Genomic DNA, 23504 nt, shown 5'->3' on the forward strand with positions numbered 1-23504 from the left:
AAAGAAAAAAGTATTAGCAATATGAAAGCCTTGCATCACACATTGATACGCTTCACATTTCCTATAGTGTGAAGTATCTCACAAGATAGCCCATCTTGTAAATACAATCCTTAGTAGGTAGTATGAACTGAACACATGAGTGATGGCTGATTATTTGCTTTTACACTCTCAAATTTAGAAGGAAAAAGAGATTATGCCAAGTCATACTTACTTGGAGAATCTTGTGCTAATAATGAGATTTCAAGCCATATAATTGCTCTACACCTCTTTTCTTACTTGTTGTGAAGGCCCCCTTCAAACACCTCATGCATCCAGTGGGAATTGTAGTGATAGCCCGCTTCACCGCCACCATCTCTAGCTTTGATAACTTCCATGGTGCATAGGGTAAAAAGACACACCCAATATTTGGCCTCTCTTGTGGTCAAACTTTACACATCCTCCTTGTGGTGCGTAGATCCTCCCTTATGCTCAAGGAATCTCATGTCCCATTCAAATGTTCCCAAATGGGAGATGCCACATTCTTGAAGATATCCATGGGATCAAGCAGGTGATTGATCTTGAGGTGGGACCAATATGGTAGCCGATAAAAGATGGAGGATCTAAACAAAATATGGTGTTAGCATGCAATCTTTATTTCCATTTAATGCAGCACACAGTAGTTACAAACCCTTACCGATTCATGCCACATGGAGGAGTCATCGTGAAAGGTCCCAAATTCTCATCCAATCTCCTATAGTGAGTGATTGGGGGGACTTCATTCCAAGGGGTGATGTATCTAGGTTGATAAGGTGGGAGACATCGATGGTGATCCTCAAAGATGACCTTATTTAATGTGTCTGGCCATGAAGCAACTAGTGAAGGACCACAAACAGGACATGCATGGTAACCCGATGTAGTGAGACCTAAACAATAGACACAATTGCATAATCAAGGTGGACTTAGGGTGCCATATCTATTGCCTACTCAAAACTAAAAGTTCAATGCTTACCTGAACACTTGCCATAGCCTAGGAAGTCATGCATTGTCCACATCAAAATGGCCTTCCAGTTGAATTCTTGTGATGAGGGAGGCATCATGCACCTCGATACCTCTCCAAAGTATCTTCAGCTCATCAATCAAAGACTCCAGATGAACATCTGGGTTTTTGACTTTATGTTTTCCTGGAATTAGAAGGGATAACATAACATGCCCTTTCTTAATCACCATAGAGGGTGTAAGATCATAATTCACCAATATCACTGGCCATACAGTGTAAGAGGTGCTTTTGAGACCAAATGGGTTCACACTATCCATACCCAATGTAAGTCTTAAGTTCCTAGGTTCTCCCTTGAAGCTTGGTCATGTGTCTTCAATATGGTTCCATGTAGGAGTCTCTGCGGGAGATCTCCACTTGCCATCAGTTGATCGATGGGAGGAATGTCATGACATGAGCTCTGCATTGGATTTGCACTTGAACATATGTTGGATGTGAGGGATTATGGGAAAATGTCCCAGAACCTTACGAGGCACATCCAAAGTTTTGAGATCTTCTCTATATCTTGCCACCAATAGGACACCCTCTTGCCTCCTTATGTGGTTCATGAAACAGAAGACAATAATTGACGCAGACATGGATGCGCTTGTTATCTAACGCTCGAAGAGAGGTCACATGTTGCCTTGCCATATCTCTTGAGGTCGGTAATTTATTCTCCCTTGGAAGAATTTTAGACAATAGCCTACATGTGAAGACCATAAATGAGAAAAAGTATTCCAATAATTGGCCCACTAACATATTTCACCATGTTTGCAAAATAGAAATTAAAGCTTACTTGAGTATTGCACTCAAACTTGCATTGCTCTGGTCTACAAGTTTAGTAACTCAAGGGAGGCATGTAGAATAGAGAATGTGCACCCCTTAAACACTGGTGTCGATGCTGTAGTAAAAAGATCGTCCTACTCCATGCTATCATCCCTACCCGAGGACTAATGGGCAAATAAATCTTGCACCATAGCATCGAACACCTCCTCCTCCATAGCCTCATGAGATAATGGTGGAGGGCTACTATCAGCATCACTCCATGCATCCATAACGGTTCCTCCTGAAGATCCCTTCCCAAATTTTTATGTGGTTTATTAGGAGGTTGTTTCTTTGCACCTAGCCCCTCTGCAAATTGTGTCATCTTATAGCTTGATATCGTGGGCAGATACCCTACTCTTGTTGAGATAGCCTACCATCATGGACATCACAGACGACATACATGGAAGCACTTCTATGATGAGGGGTTCATTATTGAGGAGCAGTATATTCAGGCTACTCGAGCGCCCTTGCAGGTATTTAAAAGTACTTAAATCATGTCAATGTTGTAAGTAAAGATTTGATTTTTCATACATTGATACATGTTGTCCCTTATTTATGGGCCCCTGGGGATATTCAAGAGGAAGAAGGCGAGGATATTGAGGAGGAAGAAGGCGATGAAGAAGAGAGCGAGGACGCAGATGACTTAGATTAGTCATAGAAGTAGCGCTACTGCACAAGGATCCTATTGCGACACTTCAGTACCGATGTTTAGCGTGCGCGGGGCACTAATCATCAGTATTGGAAGTGGGCTTTGTTAAGGGTCGCTATATAGCGACTTTAGGCAAACATCACTATATAGTGATGCTTGCCTAAATTCACTATATAGTGACGCTTATCAGATTGGTGATGGTCACTATATAGTGACACTGAGACAGTTTTCTATAGCAACGTTTTATAGAGATTTTTTTTTCGTATACCGACCTTTAAAGATAGTTTTTCTCAATGACAATTTTTTTTTTCATTTTCATACATGTTTGATCCTTTGAGAGAATAAAAGTACAAGAGCATGTACATCAAGCCTTTGAAGCTCATATATTCATGTCCAAGTTTGAGATGAAAAAAATCAATGAAGAGCATTTACATCAATGGCTTCATCTTGAGCCAAGTCTAACGTGCCAAACAAGTCTATCTCTAACTCTATACCGAGTTGATCTCCTATATCATCATCGTACTCTAGCATTGTATGTTCACCTAAGAGTACTTGATCATCTTCTTCAATAAAGTGTGGTGATTCTTGATGATCGTCATCTTCTTCCTCAATATCGTGATCTCCATCTTCCTCCCATACGATGTCATTATGCACATCTTCCTCTTGGCTCATATTGTGATCTTCATCTTCTTTGCTAGATCCATCTGGATCAATTGGATTTGGCATTGGTAGTGGCATCTCCATATCCACATCTCTATCTTCAAATATTTGCTTACTTCGTGGTGCAACTTGGATCACGTACCACCATCTTGGATTAGAACGATCCGGATGAAAAACCACCTATATTGAAGATGGGTGCCAAATGCCATCAATTATATATATGAAATTATGCTTAAGTACATGTATCAATGGATCTTTAAAAATCAAAGCTTCAATTAATTAAATCATTAATATGCACCTACTCATAATGCTCGGGAAGAACAAAAGTATCAATTTCATCGGTCCAAAGTTTGGTGGAGTCTATTGCAAAGAAACCGCTACTATCTTTTCTCACTATCACATGGGGACCATTGTAAATAGTTCTAAACCATTTTACATCAAGAATGAAAATACTAAATCGTTTGAAATCAATTTCATAGATTTTGTGTATGGTTCCACAATAATCCAACTGTGAGGAGAGAAGATTGGTATCTGAAGCACTTGCTCGGCTATCTTGTGTGAAGTTAGCCATGACTCCACAATCATACGTGACTCTCTTTGAATCGATGCGTTCCACGTGAAAATGTCATCCATATGACCATAATGCACTGCACTTTTTATATAGTAAAAGAGCATCATTAAAACAATGAAGATGCATCTATTTTATAGCATATATTGTCACAAATAATTACTTAATTACGTCAAGAGGTAAGAAACTTACATGCATCATACATCCAGATGATAACTCTCACTCGTGCTCGTTTATTGTCTCTCCATCACATTCGACTTTACATTGAGTCAGTTGTAGCCAATCAAGTGACATGTGAGTGGGGAGAAGGGTGAGATCTCGTGGATATGGTTGCGATTGCTTGTACATTACTCTAAATCTCGTCCTTGCATTTATTCTTTCTACTTTGGCTGCTTCATATCTCTCAATCCACTTCTGCATCTCCTTGCTATTAAGGATACAAGACTTATTGAATTTCTCCATTTGCTCTTTGCTCATCTTTCTTTCAATCCCTTTTCCTTAGGGAACCTCGCCAGTGATGCAATCATCATCCTTGTTATGCCAAGCTTGCGGCATATCGGGATCCGTGGATGCAAGAAACTTCGTGATATATACTAATGACTCTTGCACAAGCCATCCCTCTACCATGCTTGCTTCTGGTCTTGCTCTTTGTCTTACAAATCCCTTCAAAGTTTTCATAAACCGCTCGAGAAAAAACATCCACCGACTATGAATGGTACCTGCAATGGCCACCTCATCGACTATGTGGACAAGCAAGTGCACTTGAGTTGAATTGTCATAATTCTCAAGGGAAAGTGCTGCTCAAGCAAGCATATGGCTTCAATGGATTCCACCCTAGCCTTCTTGATGCTCGATATGGAGATCTCTTTTTGAGATATCCACCTATTTCACATGCCCATGTAAGATATATTCATAATCAGTCTATAGATTATTCAGCTTAAATTGAAGAAAATGCAATCAATGTGATTTGATAGTAAGCATACCTCACAATACCACTTATCTTGAATATAGCATTTCTAACATCTTCTTGTAAGCACCCTTTTATTGTAATTGGGAGGATGAACTATCAAAGCAACAAAGAAGTCATGTCAACAATATAACATAATCATAATTACACTAATGCATCACGATTGCTATGTAATTGACCCCAATAAGGAAGCTCGTGAAAGATCGATAGCCTCTTCATACCATGAGGAGGTTCCTCTCCATTTGCCCTTTAAGCCTGAATCCAGTCCACTGCCTTCAAATATGGTGGTGGTGGATCAAGCTGACCTCCACATGCAAGATGGTCTAGCGGAAGGTATGGAGCATGACCTTTATAAACATTTTTTCTCATAAGTTTGGAGTATCGTGCAAGCGATTTCAAACCCGGTCCACAAACAGGACAAGCATGGTACCCAATTATAACAAGTCCTACACGCGTGCATGAATGTGTTAGTATAAGACATGCGTGCGAAAGAGAGTCATAAAAGCATAATCCTATATTATACATGTAAAGACACAACCACGTACTTGCACACTCTTCATATCCTGGGTAGTCATGCATGGTCCACATCAAGATACCCCTGACCAAAATATCATTGGTATGTCTAGGAGCTCTGGAAATATCAAAGACCGGCACTCCTTTCCATAAGATCTGTAACTCCTCCATCAAAGGTGCCATGTATACGTCCATATTTTTGGCCTTGTACTTCCCTGGCACAAGTAGTGCAAGCATGAGGTGTCCCTTCTTTATTGTTAGCCATGGTGGGATATTGTAATTCACTAAGGCTATGGGCCATGTCAACTAAGATGTCGAGCATAACCCAAAAGGATTCACGCCATCCATGGCGAGCCCAAGATGTAAGTTACATGGCTCCCTCGCAAAGTCCGGCCACTAATTGTCTATGTGCTTCCAAGCTACACAATCTACGGGAATCCTAAATGTGTCATCAGTGGACTAATGAGATGCATGCCATGTCATCAGCTTCGCTATGGATTTGCATCGAAACATGTGCTGTATTCTTGCAATGATGGGAAAGTGTCTCAAGACCTTTACCGTCATCTGCTCACTCTGCAAGTCATCTCTATATCATTGTTCCCCACACTTTGGACAATTAGCCAAATCTCTATGCTCACAACGAAAGAGAATACAGTCATTACGGCAAGCATATTACGGCAAGCATGGATGGTATCATAATCCATATCCACCGTTTTAGCATCTTCTTTGCTTCATCTCTTGATGTGGGCATGGTATTTGGTGTAGGCAACATCTTCTGGAGCAACCTATCATAATTCAAACATACATAGGCTTCGAATAATGATGATCCTCAAAGCAATAAAGAAGTCATGTCACTAATCCTACAGCTTAGAATACCTGTAAGACATTGAGCAAGCTTAGAATCCTACAGCTTGACATTGAGCAAACATTTACAGACTCCTGCATTCTTTGAATAAGAGTGACAGAAGTTTGTATTTGTTTGCTCAATGGTAGGCTATTGAAGCTTCACGTGGAAAAAAAGAGAAGGAAAGAGAGAGGAAAAGAGAGGAGAAAAAGAGAGGAGAAAAAGGAGAAAAGAGAGGAGAAAAAAGACAGAAAAAGAGAGGAGATAAGAGAGAAAAAGAGAGAAAGTGAAAATTGAAAAAGTGGGGATAAAAGAGAAAAAAAGAGAAGGAAAGAGACGAAAAGAGACAAAAAGAGGAGATAAGAGAGAAAAAGAGAGGAGAAAAGAGATGAAAAGAGAGGATAAAAGAGAGAATGATTAAAGAGAGTCACAATTTAAACATACATAGGCTTCAAATAATGATGATTCTCAAACATACATGATGATTCTCAAAACAAACAATATCCAAATAATGAGTTAAATTAATGTAGGAACTGTACCTCATTAAGGTTGAGACACTTGTATCTGAGCACCCATAGTTTGCTTGCAGATTCAAGATTGAGAGACAAGCTAGTAGTTTAGACATCCTAGCACCCTCGTACAACTGTGTTGATTGCAACTCTTGCATTTTGACCTTAGACTTTGACATCACGTGTACATGTGATGTAGTGCCCCTAAAAATAGAATCCATCATGTCCACCATACCCTCGTCATCATCCAGGAGACTATAGTCTTAGTCAAAGTGTGAAGGTATATGTGCACCCTCGCCACCCTCCTCATCCTGTTTCAAGATTTCGTGTAAATATAAGATCTTGTCTCAAGGTTTCATGTCATAATGGTATCCAATATTAACCATCCACTCAAATAGCATTGACTTACTGATGATCCATCACCACATGCAACACCAATGGTGGGTACTGGTTCGGGCTCCTCCTTATACATCCACAAGTGGTGCATGATAATACGACATTGATGTTGTACTTCTCGCTTGCAATGAGTGCAATAACAATACAACATCTCTGTAACCCACTCTGTGCTCCCGGGCATTGGCGCATCATCTGATGAGCTTCCACTCGTCCCTTCCATTTGCACACTTCTAAAATCACAACATGAGCTGCAAGGAAATCTATTAAGACCCAAAAAATAGCCACCCATGAGCTTCTTTTCTCTCTTTTAATAATAAGTGCCCTAAACCATCGCTATATAGCGATGCTTTGCCTATTTCGTCACTATATAGTGATGCTTTTTGGATATAAACGTCGCTATATAGCGAATGACTAGCGTCGATATATAGCGACGCTGGGGGCTTAAACCCAAAACCCTGTGCAATGCTATCTTTGACATCTCTATTGTGGGAAAAGCAAAAATCTCTCCTCCCACCTTATATTTGATGACCTCGCTTTCCTCCTCTCTATTCTCCACTCCTCACTCTACCCAGCCCCTCTCCTAACACTTGTGCTCCCTCTCCACCCTTCTTCCTCTCTGCTTGTGTGAAAATAAGTTTTTCAAGAAGGTGAGACTCTTTAACAATGTAGGTTCATTTTTTGTGAGATTTCGTTTTGTGAGTATTGAAGCATGTTTCTCCTTGTATTGCTAAGGCTGTGTGCTAGTTTTCATGCTTGATTTTCAGAGGTTAAGGACAAAAAACGAGATTTGGTGAAAGAAAGAAGACTCACCTTTTCTCTTTTTGGTATTTCTCTTTCTCCTCTTTCTCCTTGTTTGTAGGCTTATGCTTGTCTCCTCAATCCAATCCCTTTGAGAAGCTGCTTCTCTATACTCCTCCTTCCTCTAACTAGTTATTTGAAAAATGGTATGTTTCCTCTCTTTTGTAGGGCCAGTCCACAAAACACCGAGCGGGACTATTCCAGGTAAGAAAGTTCTTCCTCTTTTTTTCTTTTGTTATTTTTGTTATTTGCATTGGCCTGTAGCTAGCGCCTTAAGCACTAGCTGTAGTGATGGGCATAGGAACCCTCTCTTCCCCTATCTTCCCTTATTTTCTCTTTTTTCCCTCTTCCTTCTCTTCTTTTTCCCTCTTTTCCCCTCTTCCTTCTCTTCTTTTTCCCTCTTCTTTTTCTCCTCTTTCAATCTCTTTTCCCGTCTTCTTTTTCCCCCTCTTTCAATCTCTTTTTCCCTCCTTTCCTTCTCTTATTTCCCCCCTTTTTCAATCTCTTTTCCCCTCTTCCTTCTCTTATGTTTATGCTCTTTTCCCCTCTTCTTTTTCCCCTCTTTTAATCTCTTTTCCTCTTTTCCTCTCTCTTTCCCCCCCTCTTTCCCCTCTTTCAATCTCTTTTCATAAGCATATGTATTTGCCTATGCTTATGCTTATGCTTATGCATGAGCATATGTTCATATGCTCATGCATAACCACAAGCTTATGCTTTCTCTCTTTTTCTTTTATGCTCATATGCTCATGCATAAGAATAAGCATATGCTTTCTTTCCTTTTCTCTTATGCTTATGCTCTTTTTCCCTCTTCCTTCTCTTATGCTTATGCTTATGCATGAGCATATGTCTCCTTCTCCTTCTATTCATTGGTTGCCGGATCCTTGCTAACCCTTATCTGCTTGTGCAGTTCGATTGCAAGGGTCAAGTAAGGTTGCATTTCATTTGCCGAGGTTGCATGAATGGCTTGTAAAACCTCTCATGTGACCATCCGTTTGCCACCTCAAGTGGAAGCTCCATGAATGACCTCTCATGTGCTTGAGTGAGAGAGAGAAGGGGAGGGGGGGGAGAGAGGTCTCTTTTAAAAGAGAAATTAGGTGACAGAGAAGAAGTCTTCCCTTCTCCTCTTTTCCTCTTTTCCTCTCTCTTTCCCCCCCTCTTTCCCCTCTTTCAATCTCTTTTCATAAGCATATGTATTTGTCTATGCTTATGCTTTCTATCTTTTTCTTTTATGCTCATATGCTCATGCATAAGCATAAGCATATGCTTTGTTTCCTTTTCTCTTATGCTTATGCTCTTTTTCCCTCTTCCTTCTCTTATGCTTATGCTTATGCATCAGCATATGTCTCCTTCTCCTTCTCCTTCTCCTCTTTTTCTCTTTTCCTCTCTCTTTCCCCCCCTTTTCCCCTCTTTCAATCTCTTTTCATAAGCATATGTATTTGCCTATGCTTAAGCTCTCTCTCTTTTTCATTTATGCTCATATGCTCATACATAAGCATAAGCATATGCTTTCTTTCCTTTTTTCTTATGCTTATGCTCTTTTTCCCTCTTCCTTCTCTTATGCCTATGCATGAGCATATGTCTCCTTCTCCTTCTCCTTTCATTCTCTTCTTTCTCCCTCTCTTTTTCGCTTCATTTCATAAGCACATGCATATGCCTATGCCTATATTCATATGCCTATGCTCATATGCCTATGCCTATGCCTTTTTATATGGCTATTCCTATGCTCATATGCTTATGCATAAGCATAAGCATATGCTTTCTCAATGTATTCTCTTATGCATTTTTATTCTCTCTTTTTTCTCTTATGCATATTTGGTTATTTTCCCCTCTTTCAATGTCTTTTTCCATTTTATTTCTCTTCTTTTCCCCTCTCCTTCTCTTATGCTTCTGTTCGCTTTCCCTCATATGCTTTCCGCTTCTTACCCGCTCTTGTTTTTTATTTTTTATTTTCGTGTTTGTGTCTACATTAGACATGGGATCACGTTGCATGTTCGACGAGTATGAAAACCCTCGTAGGAGGAGACATCATGATCTCTATTCTTTAGAGGACTTTGATTCCCCTTAGGCGACACCTTAGGGGCCTACCCCTGCAACTATCCCTGGCTCGACTCCTCTCGGGCGTAGCACTATGACTACCCCTCAGGAAACTCCTTTGCTAGCAGCCCATGGCTTTGTTGGGAGTCCCGACGAGTTTGTGGCACAGATGACTGATGAGGAGGTAGCGTGGACCTACTGCCTAGCCATCCCCTCTCGCCCTTTTGACTAAGGGGTCATCACCTCCGCATGCCCATCGTAAGGGAAGGAAGAGTAGGAGGGGTCGCTTGTGTTGTGCTGACTCGAGAGATGTAGACGAGTCAGCACACTCACATCCCTACAGGTCTCCACTTAGTCCTGAGACCTAGTACCAGTCAAGTCCCTTTCCCTCTCCTACTTCCACCTGCTACTCCTCACTCTAGAAGCGCTCGCACAAACACCACTCACTCTGACTCTGCGACTACTATGAGTCCTCCTTACCTGGTCGAGGACCTGTCTTATCAAATCACGGCTGTTGGAGAGATAATAGAAGATAAAAAGGGCACAGCAGTGATGGCCATTATGAGGCGGTTGATGAGCCACCGTTCTTTTCTAACGCTTATAGTGACGGTTGATGGCCATTATGAGGCGGTTGATGGCCACTAATGTTTTTTTTAAGCTTTTGTTAATCTTTAGCCTTTTTTTTGTAGGAGGTGTCTAAGAGAGAAATGCACCTACCTTGAGCCACCTTTAGCCTCTCAAACGTACCCACATTGTGTCTGTCAAGTTTCTTGGGATTAGCTTAAATAGTCATGAGTTCAAATCCTTAGACATACATCTTTTAAGGATCAAAACTACATCAAAATTAATCATACTTGTGGTTTTGGTCCTAATACTTAGCTAATACTTAAGGTACATTAAATTTGAATAATATCTACATCAACAAATCACTAAATAACAAATGATCTGTTATAATAATGAAGGTTTATTTCAAACCTATTGTTGCAAAAGGAAATATCTCAAAGAAGCAATTAGAGGAAGTATGTTAGGTAGATGCTCAAAGTTGAGTATACAGTGTGAGGGGCACACATGTTATGTGAGTTATTCCTAGTAGTGAGACCCCCATGCAACATCCATTATTTACACACAAAAATTGTTGGCTTCAACTCTTTTGTTCCAGATCCAAGTCCTAACTAGTCTATTATATGGCTCCTAACAAATGAGATGGGTGTAGTAGAACTATATATGTAGCCTTATAATAAGTTCAAAATTTAAAAATTTAAGATATTTACAATGGAGGAAAAAGATACATATTTGGTCAATGGTGAAGGGGATGAGAAATTGTTCATTGAAGCACAAAGTTTACCAACAATCAAGCTATTGTTAGAGTTTGATCTTTATGGGAGGAGTCTTCAACCTTGGTGATGACTTGGCTACATCTGGTTGGATCTACAACGTGGTGTTGAGGTGGCCATGATGTGGTGGCCACGTGTGTTCATCACATGTGGATTCTTCCCTCAATGATTGGTCCATGCAAAAGGACTTCCATGCCATTGGACAAGCAGCGTGAAGTGGCTGGCTACTATAGAGGTGGTGATTAATGTGGTTTTCAGAGCTCGAGGTGTGATCTACATATACAACAACAATCTACTAGCCCCTTCTTTTTTTTTTTGCGACTGATTCTCTGTATCACACATCTATGTTAGGGTCGATAGTTGAGTCAGAGTCTGATTGTAGAAGGCAACAAGCCTCGTTGGGATGTGCATGTAGTTGTAAGTCTTTTGTGACCAGCATAATTATAGAAAAATTTTCAACTATCTCTTCTACATTCTGTTGTTCTCAATAATTTAAAATAATCAATGCATTCAGAGTTCTCATTGTAACAAATCTTGCATTCATATCGCCTCCTTGTCTTACAAACTCCAAAATTCCATCAATGGTATTAGAGTAGGTTAATAGAGAAGGCCTGTAAGCTCTAGTTGTACGTGTATGCAAGCTTGTTCTGAATCCTTATGTCAAGAAGGTCTTCCCCTTCTAGAAGCAAAGTACTTGAGTTTCCACAATCGTGTAGGAAGCCATGAAGTAGAGGTCAACATAGAAGGAGAAATTCTATTGATGTTTTGGATAAAGCCTGCTTTAGAGCAATAATTGAGCATGGAGGTCTTTGTGTATCAAATAAATGGATCTTGCCAAGAAAGAGGTCATCAAAAATTCTATCGTCAAGTTTACAAGTCAGAATTTTTCATCCTGGCAGCTAGCAACATGGCTATATTTGATGCAAAAAGGCTTATGGAGTCTAGTTGATGGAACTGAAAAAAAGCCAGAGGTAGAGCGAGAACTAATGGCTTGGAATTAGAAGAGTGACAAAGCCATCAAGCTCACTAGTAGAGCACTTGGACTAGACTCTTTCCATCATATAGATGTAAAGAAGATAGCAATCGAGAACTGGAGAATCTTGGAGACACTTTTCAGCATGCGCATGACACATTCAAAGGCTATACTGAAGCAAAAATTGTTTGACTTAAAGATGAATGAAAATGAGAATCTAGGGTCATTCCTAAATCTAATGCAATCTCTTCTTAGACAGTTACATGACTTGGGATTTGGTGTGGAAGCTGAGGACAAGAAAGTCGCTTCTACTAAAATCTTTACGATCAAATTGATGCAGACCAAGGTGAGTTACTTGGTTGGATTTGGCCCTTCCTTAGATGTTCTGTTATTTGTCTTTTGACCTCATGTTCCTCCTTTGACTAAGCCTATATGGGGGTTTACAAACAGGGGTAGATCTAGGAATTAAATCTATTTTATGATCTACTTCTCTCTCAGGGGGTAAACCATCATCCAAATCAGACAAAAAAACATCTTTAGATTCAAACATTAAGTCATTGAAAGATGATTTATACTTTTTAACATTATCAAAAACAATATTACTTCTTTCCGATGTAGAAGACATAAAATCACCAATAAAAGTAAGTTCACAAAGATATACTTTGCAATCTTCTTGATGTAGTAGTCGTTCCAATTCCATTGAACAAATAAGAGTAGAGTTGAGCACATCATGTTCTCCTTGAATCTAGAAGATTCTACCCTCTTTTTCAGACATAATGGGGTTATTGAGATAACTCTGCTGTAAGCTATGCCCAAGACTATACAACCATTCTCGACCAAGCACTACATCTATTCCGTTGAGATGCATGATTTGGAAAACCAAGGCATTTTGATAACCTTCCACATATTTATGGGCATTGGGACTCTCAGGCAATTTTAATTTCTTAACTAATGAGTAGTTCAAGAAATTATATGTTGCACTATCATCGACCATCACTCTTACTCTTTGACCCTTAATTTTTCCATGCATCCTCATCAAATCGTGAGGATCAAAGGTGGGCTGCCATATTGCCGATGATAGACAACGCATGTGGGTGCTATCCTCATGATAGACCTCTAACTTAGTGTACTTTTTAGTACCATTAAGCAGAAACACTTGCACCACATGTATTTGTTTTTGTGGAGGTCTATTTGGGGCTTTAGCTCTCGCTTGTTTATTTTTAGTGTAGTTCCAAGTAGCATGGTCTTTGCCCAAACATTTGAAGCAAAGATTTTCTTACTTGACCCTTTCATAATCCTCTTTTTTCAAGCGAGGATAATTTTGTGTTTGAGGTTTCTTAGGTGCTGCCTAAGGAACCTCCTTCTTAAAATGCCCCTTCCTTTTCAAATTTGGAAATTTGTTGAACTTTGGAATAAAACATGTTTGTTCTGAAGTTCCAACTTTGAATTTCCCTATCGTATCATCGTATATTTGGTCATACTTAATGCCTTCCTCAAAGGGTTTAGGAGAATTTCTTTTCACCTTAACCTTATAAGTTTTTAAGACCTCTCAAAAAATCCCTTATCTTTTGGAATTCCTCAATTTTCGTCAACTTAAGGACTTCCTTCCTATAGTTTGTTATGTACTGGACTAGAGTGTTTTTACTCATAGTACAATTGTCCCAAGCCTCCCATGCTCTTTCTAATTCATTTTACGATAAAAACTCTTTTAGGAAGGCTTGTTCAAAGTCTGTCCAATACCTAGGAATTCTATCATTTTCCATGAGGCTCATCCACCATTTATAGGCTTTATTTCCAAGGGAAAGACTTGCTTCCACGACTTGATTTTCAAGAGGAGTATTTTTGAGTTGATGGAAGTCTTGCAACTTTTGTAAGAATGCATTAATCGCATCTTTATTACACACCTTTTCTTCCCATTGAAAATTGGCATTTTCAAGTCCTTAAGGACGTTAGAGGTTTCTCTAAGTCAAGAGGTGGAACTCTCAACCTGATTAGGAGGAATCAGTGATTTTTAGTAATAGTTATTCGAGGCGGGTTGTTGCACATGTTGAAGATGGAAATATTTTCATCATGGCCACCGACTATGCAAATTTGGCACCACAACCTAGGCAGTGGATTTTCTTGTGTAGTGATCATGGCTCTAAGGACCAGGCGTTCATTTTCTATATGATTGGCCATGCAGTGTGGACACCATACATTTTCTTACCATGGATAGGTCTGAGGTGAAGGCTGAGACGTGTGAAGCTTTTGTTCCATGGCCTACATCATTTCTTCTTTTAGCTTCATGGTCATGGTCTCTAGACAATCTTCATTAGACGTTTCAGCAGTGGACTTGGATTTTCCCTTTTTAGAGTGCTTATCTCATGCATTGTCTCTTCCATCATCACTGCTGGTGTCAGAGTCATGCCATCCTCAATGTCAATGGTTGCCATAGGAGCAGCATTGAATGTTTCGTAATTGCTAATCTTTTTCATGTCTTTGTAGATTTTCTAATGAGCCAGTAGGCTGTGAGGTACTTAGCATCAGGACATGGGTCACATTTGGATTTTAAGCATTTCATCTTGCTCGGATACGTGCGTACATCTTCTCGCTGACCTTGTTCGAGCTTGCTTAGCTGAAGAGCGGGATCATTTTGTAGTCTCTCCATTTGAAAGTGCCTCTTGAATTCAGTTTGCAATAGGTCCCATGTGGCTATTTCTTCCACTAGGAGGTCTAGGTACTATTATGAGGCTTCATCGATTAATGCCATGGGCAACCATGTGACCTTAATTTCATTCGATTGATCTCCACCCGCTCGGCATGCGCATCAAAATGTTAGGGAAATTAGGTTAGATCGCCCCTACCATTGTATTTGGGAAGTTCGAGTTTGCCCAAGGGGCACCTGCCTTGATTGTTATTATTGTTTCAGCCCAAATTGTTATGAGGGTTAAAGAAATTGTTCCCATTTGCTTTGAGTTCAAGGTCACCATCATAGCGAGATGGATCTCTGCCATGTCATGTGATAGAGGAGTGAAATGGATATGCTGAATTTCAAGGGGGAATTTGGGGTAGAGAGTTGTTGAAGGCATTGGCCAGAGTGTAGTTGCATGCAAATTTGGCAAGAGGAGGAACGGGTGCCTCGGCCCCAAGTGCGCGTGTTGATGTAGGTGTTCCAGGGGGGTTTGAGATGCATTAGTTTTGTAGGGACCGTCATGTTGATAATGTGACTAGGATTGTCCCTCATGAGTAGGGAAATGTGCCAGCATAGACGGATCATCAATCGGAGGGTTGAGGGACTAAGGGTTTAGGGGGAGCATAGTAGTGGGATGGGAAGAAGTTGTAAAAGCATGGGGGGGAAGGAGAGAGAGGAGAAGGGAGGAGGAGGGAGGAGGAGGAGGCAGAGCAAGAGGGAGGAGGAAAAGGGAGGAGGAGGAGGGAGGAGGAGGAGGTAGGAAAAAGGAGGAGGAGGAGGAAGAGGAGGAGGAGGTGAGGGAGAGGATGGATTGCAAGGTTGGAGGAGAGGGGAGGAGGTGTTGCAAGGTTAGGACATGCTTTTGGACGTGGAGTGCAAGGAAACATGGACACTTGGAGTCAAATGCTGGGAATACCAAAGTAGAACTCAACACAATGCCCCAAAGAGTGTGGGCTTCATTCCATTATGGGGTATTTATAGAAGTTGGAGAGCTTCTCTCTCTGCATGTAGGAATTGTAAGACATTTTCTCTCTACATGTAGAACTTGCATATAGAAGTTGCATGTTGCATGTAGAACTCGCATGCATGTAGGAGTTTCATGTAGAACTCACATGTTGCATGTAGAACTGGCATGTAGGAATCACGTGTAGGACTTGCATGTAGGAATCATATGTAGGACTTACATGTAGAACATGCATGTAGGAGTTGCAAGTTGAACTTGCATGTTGTGGATTCCTAAGAGAGATTCCTAGCCTTATGCAAGTACAAGTGGAGCTTTGCCACTACTCTCCACACACATTATGTGCTACCTAAGTTCATGTTGACATAGAGACAACACTAGCACATGTCAAAGATAGCAAAGACTAACAAGCTTCAACACAAACTACATCGATATGGACTCAAAAAGAGTCTCTTCCATTAGGTACTTAAACATGGGCATAAATATGGATTAGATGAGGAGGCTCAAGAATTAAAAGAATGAAGGGCTTGTTCCTCCTTCTCATTGGTAGAAATTAATGGTGCCACACAAAGGAAATCAAGGCAAAGAGTAAAAGGTGTGTTTTATTCAATGGATCATTTATGATCATCACTAACATCCGCGGAACACATTGCAACGGACATTTCAAATCCATTAATAAAATGCAATAAATGAAAGGATTTCACGTGTTATGTGCTTGGACAGTCTAGAGGCATCAAGGATGGTTTCAAAACAATGATCCAAGGACAAATGGCTCAAAAACAGCACCCCAATTAGGTCCATTAGATCATATTTTATCTAATGTCTTGGGAGGAGCACTTGATTTGTGCCATTAGATCACAATATTCATGTAAGGGTGAACAAATAGCATGTTAAATTTCTCCTTGGTGGGGTGATGGACAATAGTAAAAGTGCAGTGACATGTATGCATGATCATGGTAGAATAAGGCCTCAAGAAATCACGGCCATCTGATCCTCAAGAAATTCATAAAGTGCACGTAGTGCCACATATCCATCATAGGATCAAAATTTTGGATCCAAAGGCACACAAATAACACCATTTTCTAGCCATTTAGAGTTTGACAAACATAATATTGATTCACTTGTAGCCAATTGTCGCCAGCTTTATGAGGCCCTTTTTGGGTCATGCATAGCCATCATGATAGGGCATGTGAGGAGTTGCAACATATTATCCTTTGCCAAGAGATGAAATCCTCATTAGTAGGTAGCTCTATCAACTTTAGGATCACGTCTTCTCATCCTCGTACATCAAAAAATGGCACCACCTCCATCCAAGGCATGGTTAAGAGATTTGGTTCCCAATAGTTGCAAGAGTGAGGGAAGGTTCTTTGCAATGAGAAATAGAGATCCGTGGGTAGCAGGAAAATCTTGTCTTAAATTGATTCTATGTTGGGTAGTGGGCGATGTATAGGGGAGGAGTGATAGGTAGCTTAGTTGGTACAATGATGTCAAATCATTCCATGATAGTGTTTCTTTTAGAGTAGCCCCATTTTTCGCTCCCCCAAAAGGAGGTACAGATTTGTGATGCCATTTTGCATGAGGAGGAGGAGTAGGACATACTAGAGACTTGATAGTAGCCAACTATGCCCACTCATATGGATGGCTAGCTGGGTAGCAGTAAATATAATTTAGACAAGCGAGGAACTATAGCCACAGGCATTGCAGAAGAATCATTCCCTTTGTATGTGTGTGTCTAGATTAAAAAGTCCCATCAATAATTGAGCCATATAATTAATTCCATCAATTGGATAAAAAGTTTAAAAAGGGAAACATATAAGGGAAAAATGTTTGAGACATTTAACTTGAAAAATGCAACTAGATTTTGCAAAAATTTCGATCAAAATTAAGAATTTTTAATAATAATTGAGTTTGACAAACATAATATTGGAAAAAGATGTCGAATCCTTAGGCAGTCTAGGTTCCGAGGTCAGGTCCACTTACATGCCACCATCCAAACAAACTAGGTGTTAGAATATAGTTACATTTGGGTAGACAGATAATGCACGTTTTCCCGGCTTGTTATCACTTAACCTAGGAATATAGACAACCATATGGATTCTTAGATAATTAAAAAAACAATTTAGCCCCACAAGTGAAATTTAAGTCACAACTGGAGGAAGGATGAATGAGTGCATGGGTTAAGAAGGGATTAGAGGAGGTATCAGATGACTAGTGGGGCTTGGTATGTGGGGTGGTTAAAAAGAAAGTGTAAATGGAAGATTTCATGCGGGGGTACATAAAATAATAATTCATAGTTAGGGAAGTATTCATGTGTGTGTGTGTGTGTGATACATTTACTAATCAAATTTATTTTGTGTGTGTGTGTGTGTGTGTGTGTGTGTGTGTGAGGAAGCGGGGGGTATACATAGCTAGAGTGGTTGGGGATGTTGATTTGCTGGAGTGTCGGTTGATGGCGAATCGAGGCATCACCTAGCTCGAGACTTAGATAACCATGGTAGCGGCGGGTTTTTTTAGGGGGGAGCAAACCAAATCTCGAAGGGATTTGGATGGTCGGGGAAGGGTAGTAAGTGGATAATAAGGTAAGATCAAGGGATGGGGATCCACATGTATAATGAGGGAAGGTTTTAGGTAGGTCTGGACCTCGATTTAAATAGGGAGTTGGGTTTTGAGGAGTAAGAGAGAGGGAGGCAGACCATATTTAGCGCTAGTTGCACAGATATTAGTGAAGCACGATAAGGCTAGGCTCTAGTTTAGGGGGGCTTCTATAGGCTAGGGAGTATTCAGTCGGGGAAGGAGGTTGGGGCAAAGAGTCGGGGAGAGGGGTTTTGGGTTTTTTGTAGGTTGGGGAGTAGTTAGTTTTAGTTTAGTTAGGGATGTTTAGTTTAGTTTTTGGAAGACTTCTTAGAAAGAAGAATAAATCAAAAGAGAGAGAAAATTGCTCGGCGAGCAATGAAGTGAGGCAAAAGGCAAGGCCATGATGACTTAAATGTAATAAGTGCAACCATCCAAAGATGCTTGGGATGAGGGAGAAGGAGCCAAAAGAAGGTTGTTGAGAGCTTTTGATTGGAGCCAAACATCCCATGAAAAATTTTGAAAGGAAAACACGACACGAGTTAGAGAAAGGAGTCAAGAAGCCAAAAAAAGCCTTAATGACTTAAGTGTACTATGTGTAACCATCCAGAGTTGCTAGGGAAAGGACATATGTGTGGAAGACAAGACAACAACTCCTTTTGCATAGTGAAAAGACAAAAGAGTATAAATCTATTTGGCTCAAGTTTTTCATTGATTTTCCCTCAGTCAATGAGTCTTGGTGTACTGCAGTTGACCAGACCCAAAGGCTCCTCAGAAAAGCTAGAAAGGATAGAGCTAAAATTAGGGCCAAGAGAATGGAAAACATTCAAAGCATGATTACTTCCTTGGAGACCCTAGCTAGATAGGGGGACCCACAGACACATGTTGACTTAATTCTCAAAAGAAATGAATTTAGGATTCAAGAGTAGATTCTTCTGAATGACTCCAAAATATACTTCAGAGATTGGTGGGCTGGTAAAGTTGATAGACCTACCAAGGAGTATTTCAAAATTATTAGAAGGAAAAGGTCCAATGAAAAGATCCCCCATCTTATAAAAACTGACAACTCTCTGGCTCTATCTAATGAGGAGAACATTGACCTCATTTAGCATCACTTTTAGAATTTACTGTCCTCCACCATTCAAGTAGATAATGAAGTGATCAAAGCCAGGGAGCTTTGCAAGGAAGCTAGAAAAAACATTGCTCTCAGCTTTGACAACAACAAGAACCTAGAAAAAACTCTAACTATAGATGAGCTTTTTGAAGCTTTCAAGGTGATGGCTAATGGTAAAACACCAGGAGAGGATGGTCTACCAATTGAATTCTACAAAAAATTCTAGTCCACTATTGACCCATACCTCCTCCTCTTATGGAAGAAAAATGGGAGCTTGCCTACTCATATCAATGGTGGTGTTATTAAAGTTATTCCTAAGAAGGAGATAAGTCTGAGCTAAGGAGCTGGAGACCTCTCACTATGATCAACTATAGTTATAAAATATTTGCTAAAGCTTTGGATCTGAGGGTAAAAAATAGAATTGCCAAGTGGATCCTACCAGAGCAAAAAGGCTTTTTAAAGGGTAGACATCTACTGGAAGCTATCATCAACATCTGGGAGGGTTGTGAGTATGCTAAAGAAACAAAACACAACATATGCTTTTTGAAGGTTGACTTTGACAAAGCATATAATAGACTGGAATGGGACTTCATTATACAAGGTCTAGCTGACATGGGTCTTGGTACCTTTTTCATCTCTTTTATCAATCTCCTCCTCACTAATGCTATAGCCAAGATATGTGTTGATGGGATCATGAGCCAAACCTTTGTACTTAAAAGATCTATAAGAGGTGCCCTATTGCTCCCCTACTCTTTGCAATTACTACAGACTCCCTGGGGTGGCTTCTTCAGCAACAAAGTCAAGAAGGCAAATTGAAAGGTATTGAGCTACCTTCAGGCAAGCACCTTATATGCTAGCAGTTTGCTGATGATACAAACTTAACCCTCAGGAATGAGGCACAAGATATCAAGGTGGCCATGGAGTCTAGAGATATTTTGCAAAGCCTCTGGGTCCAAAATCGACCACTCCAAAACTGGATATGCAACCCTCAATTTCTTAGATCTCATGTGAATAGATTTTTGTACGTGGGAGTTCTAGGATCTCTTTGGTGAGTTCCTTAGATCTCTTTGACAAAATATGAAGAGGGGAGAGGAGAAGAGTGGAGTTGAGGAGAGAGGGCATAGCTAGAGAGCACACCACAAATGCCTAACTGTACACTAGATTTAGTTGAAAAAATAGAATATATACAAACCCATTTAGGGTTGGGGTTAGGGGATCTAACCCTTTCCTTTATAGCACTCTATAAGGTTAGTGCTATGCACATATGATCACGTGATGGTGCTATGCACACATGATCACATGATGTTAAGCATGAACTCTCAACACCTTCCCTCAAGATCAACATCATGAAGTAGGCCTTCCCTCAAGATGATGATTCTGGGGAATCGAAGAAGGACTAAGCATTACATTCCATCTCATCCCTTTAATGGGAATGTCCTTCCTCTGTGTCAAACCAAGAGCTAGTCGGTGTTTCTCGAATAGCTCTTTCCTGAGTGGTTTGGTAAAGATGTATGCAACATTTTCTTTGCTATCGCAATGCTGCAGTGTGATGTCACCAAGTAACACTCTTTCTCTGATGAAGTGCTCTTTGACATCAATGTGCTTTGTCCTGGAGTGATATACTGGATTCTTGGCCAATGCTTGAGCCGATTGATTATCATAGTATATTGTTATTGGCTTTGACTCATCAAAGTAATCTATTTCTAACAATAGTCTTTTGAGCCATATAGCACATGCACCTGTAGTGAGTGCTCTATATTCTGCTTCAGTCGAAGACAAAGAAATAGTTGGCTATTTGTTAGACAACCATGATATAGCACCTTGACCAAGGAAAAATGCATATCCCTGTGTCGATCTCCCAGTCTCATGATCTCTGGCATAGTCATTGTCATAGTATCCATGCAACCGTGGATGACTTCCTCTATATTCTATCCCAAACTATCTTGTACCTCTTATGTATCTCAAGACTCTTTTGGCTGCATTCCAGTGAGACTGTTTTGGATTTGCCATAAACTTTGCTAGTGAGCTTAATGCATAACAAATATTTGGCCGTGTGATTGTCAGATATATAAGAGATCCAATGAGCTGCTTGTAGTATCTGTCATTGATTGTAGGGCTTTTTGAATCTTTAGTAAGTTTCAAACTTTGTTCCATGAGAGTGGTTACAATCTGCCATATGAAACTTCTTCAAGAGACTGTCAACATACTTGAGTTGACTCATGAATGTGCTATTTGAATCTCTCCAAGACTCAATTCCAAGACAATAGTGCATAAGTCCAAGATCTTTCATGTCGAACTTTGCAAATAAGTCTTGTTTCAATTTTCTGATGAAGCTATCCTTCCTCATGTCATAATTAGATCATGTATGTACAAAAGTGCAATAGTAATGTCTTCCCCTTGAACTTTGTTGTAGAGAGTATGATTTGCACTGGACTTCATGTATCCTGGCAATTAGAAAAATACTTGTCGATTCTACTGTACCAACTTTTGGGTGCTTGTTTTAAGCCATAGAGACTTTTCTTGAGATGGCAAACCTTATTCTCCTTTCCTGGCTCAACATAACCTGCTGGTTGTTGCATGTAGACTTCCTCGTCTAGGTAACCATTAAGAAATTCACTCTTGACATTTTCTTCATTCATAGTAGTTTGCCATTCGGGCTTGTCTACTGCATCTTTGAAGTACACTGGCTCTTTTGTAGCCATGATGGTAGTCATAAGAGCATAGTTGGTGGTTTCCACCTGAATTGCTTTGCCTTTTTGAACATGTCTCAATCTAGTTGGTGGTCTGCTTTACCTAGTAGATCGTCTGAGCTGCTGTGGCTCTGCTTAGGGTGTTGTTGGCAATTCTTGGTCTTCTTCATCAACCTATTCTGTAGATGTCTGTGAAGTCAATGCTTCTATCTCCTATGTAGGTGAGGTTTTCCATTCTGATTCCTCATCAAAGATTACATCTTTGGAGATAATGACTTTGCGGTTGATGGGATCATACAATTTGTATGCTTTGCTTTCTTCACTGTAGCCAACCATGATGCATTTGCGTGACTTCGCATCCAATTTCCTGTGATGATCATCATGTATGTGAGCATATGCTATGCAACCAAATATGCGGAGATGCCCAATGTGTGGCTTGTGTCCAGTGAATGCTTCATAAGGAGTCATACCTTGTATCGGTTCAGTAGGAAGCCGATTAAGTAAGTAGTTTGCTATAGCTATTGCTTCTACCCAATACTGATTTAGAAGATGCTTTTCACTAAGCATTGCTCTAGCATTGTCTGCTAAAGTCCCATTCTTCCTTTCAACTCTTGCATTCTGCTGAGGAGTATCTGCACATGTGAATTGTCTTCGAATGCTGTGATTTTTGCAAAAGTTCATGAATGCTGAAGACATGTATTCACCTCCTCTATTTGATCTCATGACCTTGATCTTTCTGCCTGTTTGGTTTTCTACCATGGCTTTTAATTCTTGAAATCTAGAAAACACTTCAGATTTTTCTTTCAAAAAGTAGACCCAACAATATCTGTTGTAGTCGTCGATGAAAGCCAAGTAGTAAAGTGAACCATTGATGCTACGGGTCTGGGCATAACCCCATACATCTATATGTATCAAATCAAGAATACCTCATGCACGAGAGGTACTCCTAACAAAGTTGGTTCACTTTTGTTTGTCGAAGCAACATGCTTCACAAACTTTTCCAAGAAACTGTAGCTTTGGAATCCCAATTGCCATATTCTGATTCCTGAGATCTAACAAGTACTTGAAGTTGACATGACCATATCTCTTATGCCATTTTGTAGATAGTGACATTTGTTGCATTTGAGCTGACATGGCATGCTTATTTGGTACTATAGCTAGCATTCTGTATAAGCATCTTTCCTTGACACCTTTTGCTACTGGCTGACATCTTTTGGATTTATCTCTGATAGTGCATTCATCACTGTCGAAGATGACTTTGTAATTGTGTTTCGTCATTTGACCTACTGACAAAAGGTTCTTACTGAGCTTTGGAACATAGAGCACATCTTTCACTAATCCTTTTATACTAGTGAAATTGTTCATAGGGATAACACCTATCCCTTGAACTGGATTCGGTGTATTATCTGTTGTGT

This window comes from Dipteris shenzhenensis, chromosome 32, assembly GCF_047967505.1.
Source record: "Dipteris shenzhenensis isolate YYH24624 ecotype China chromosome 32, Dip_SZ_1.0, whole genome shotgun sequence".
NCBI classification, from domain to species: domain Eukaryota; kingdom Viridiplantae; phylum Streptophyta; class Polypodiopsida; order Gleicheniales; family Dipteridaceae; genus Dipteris; species Dipteris shenzhenensis.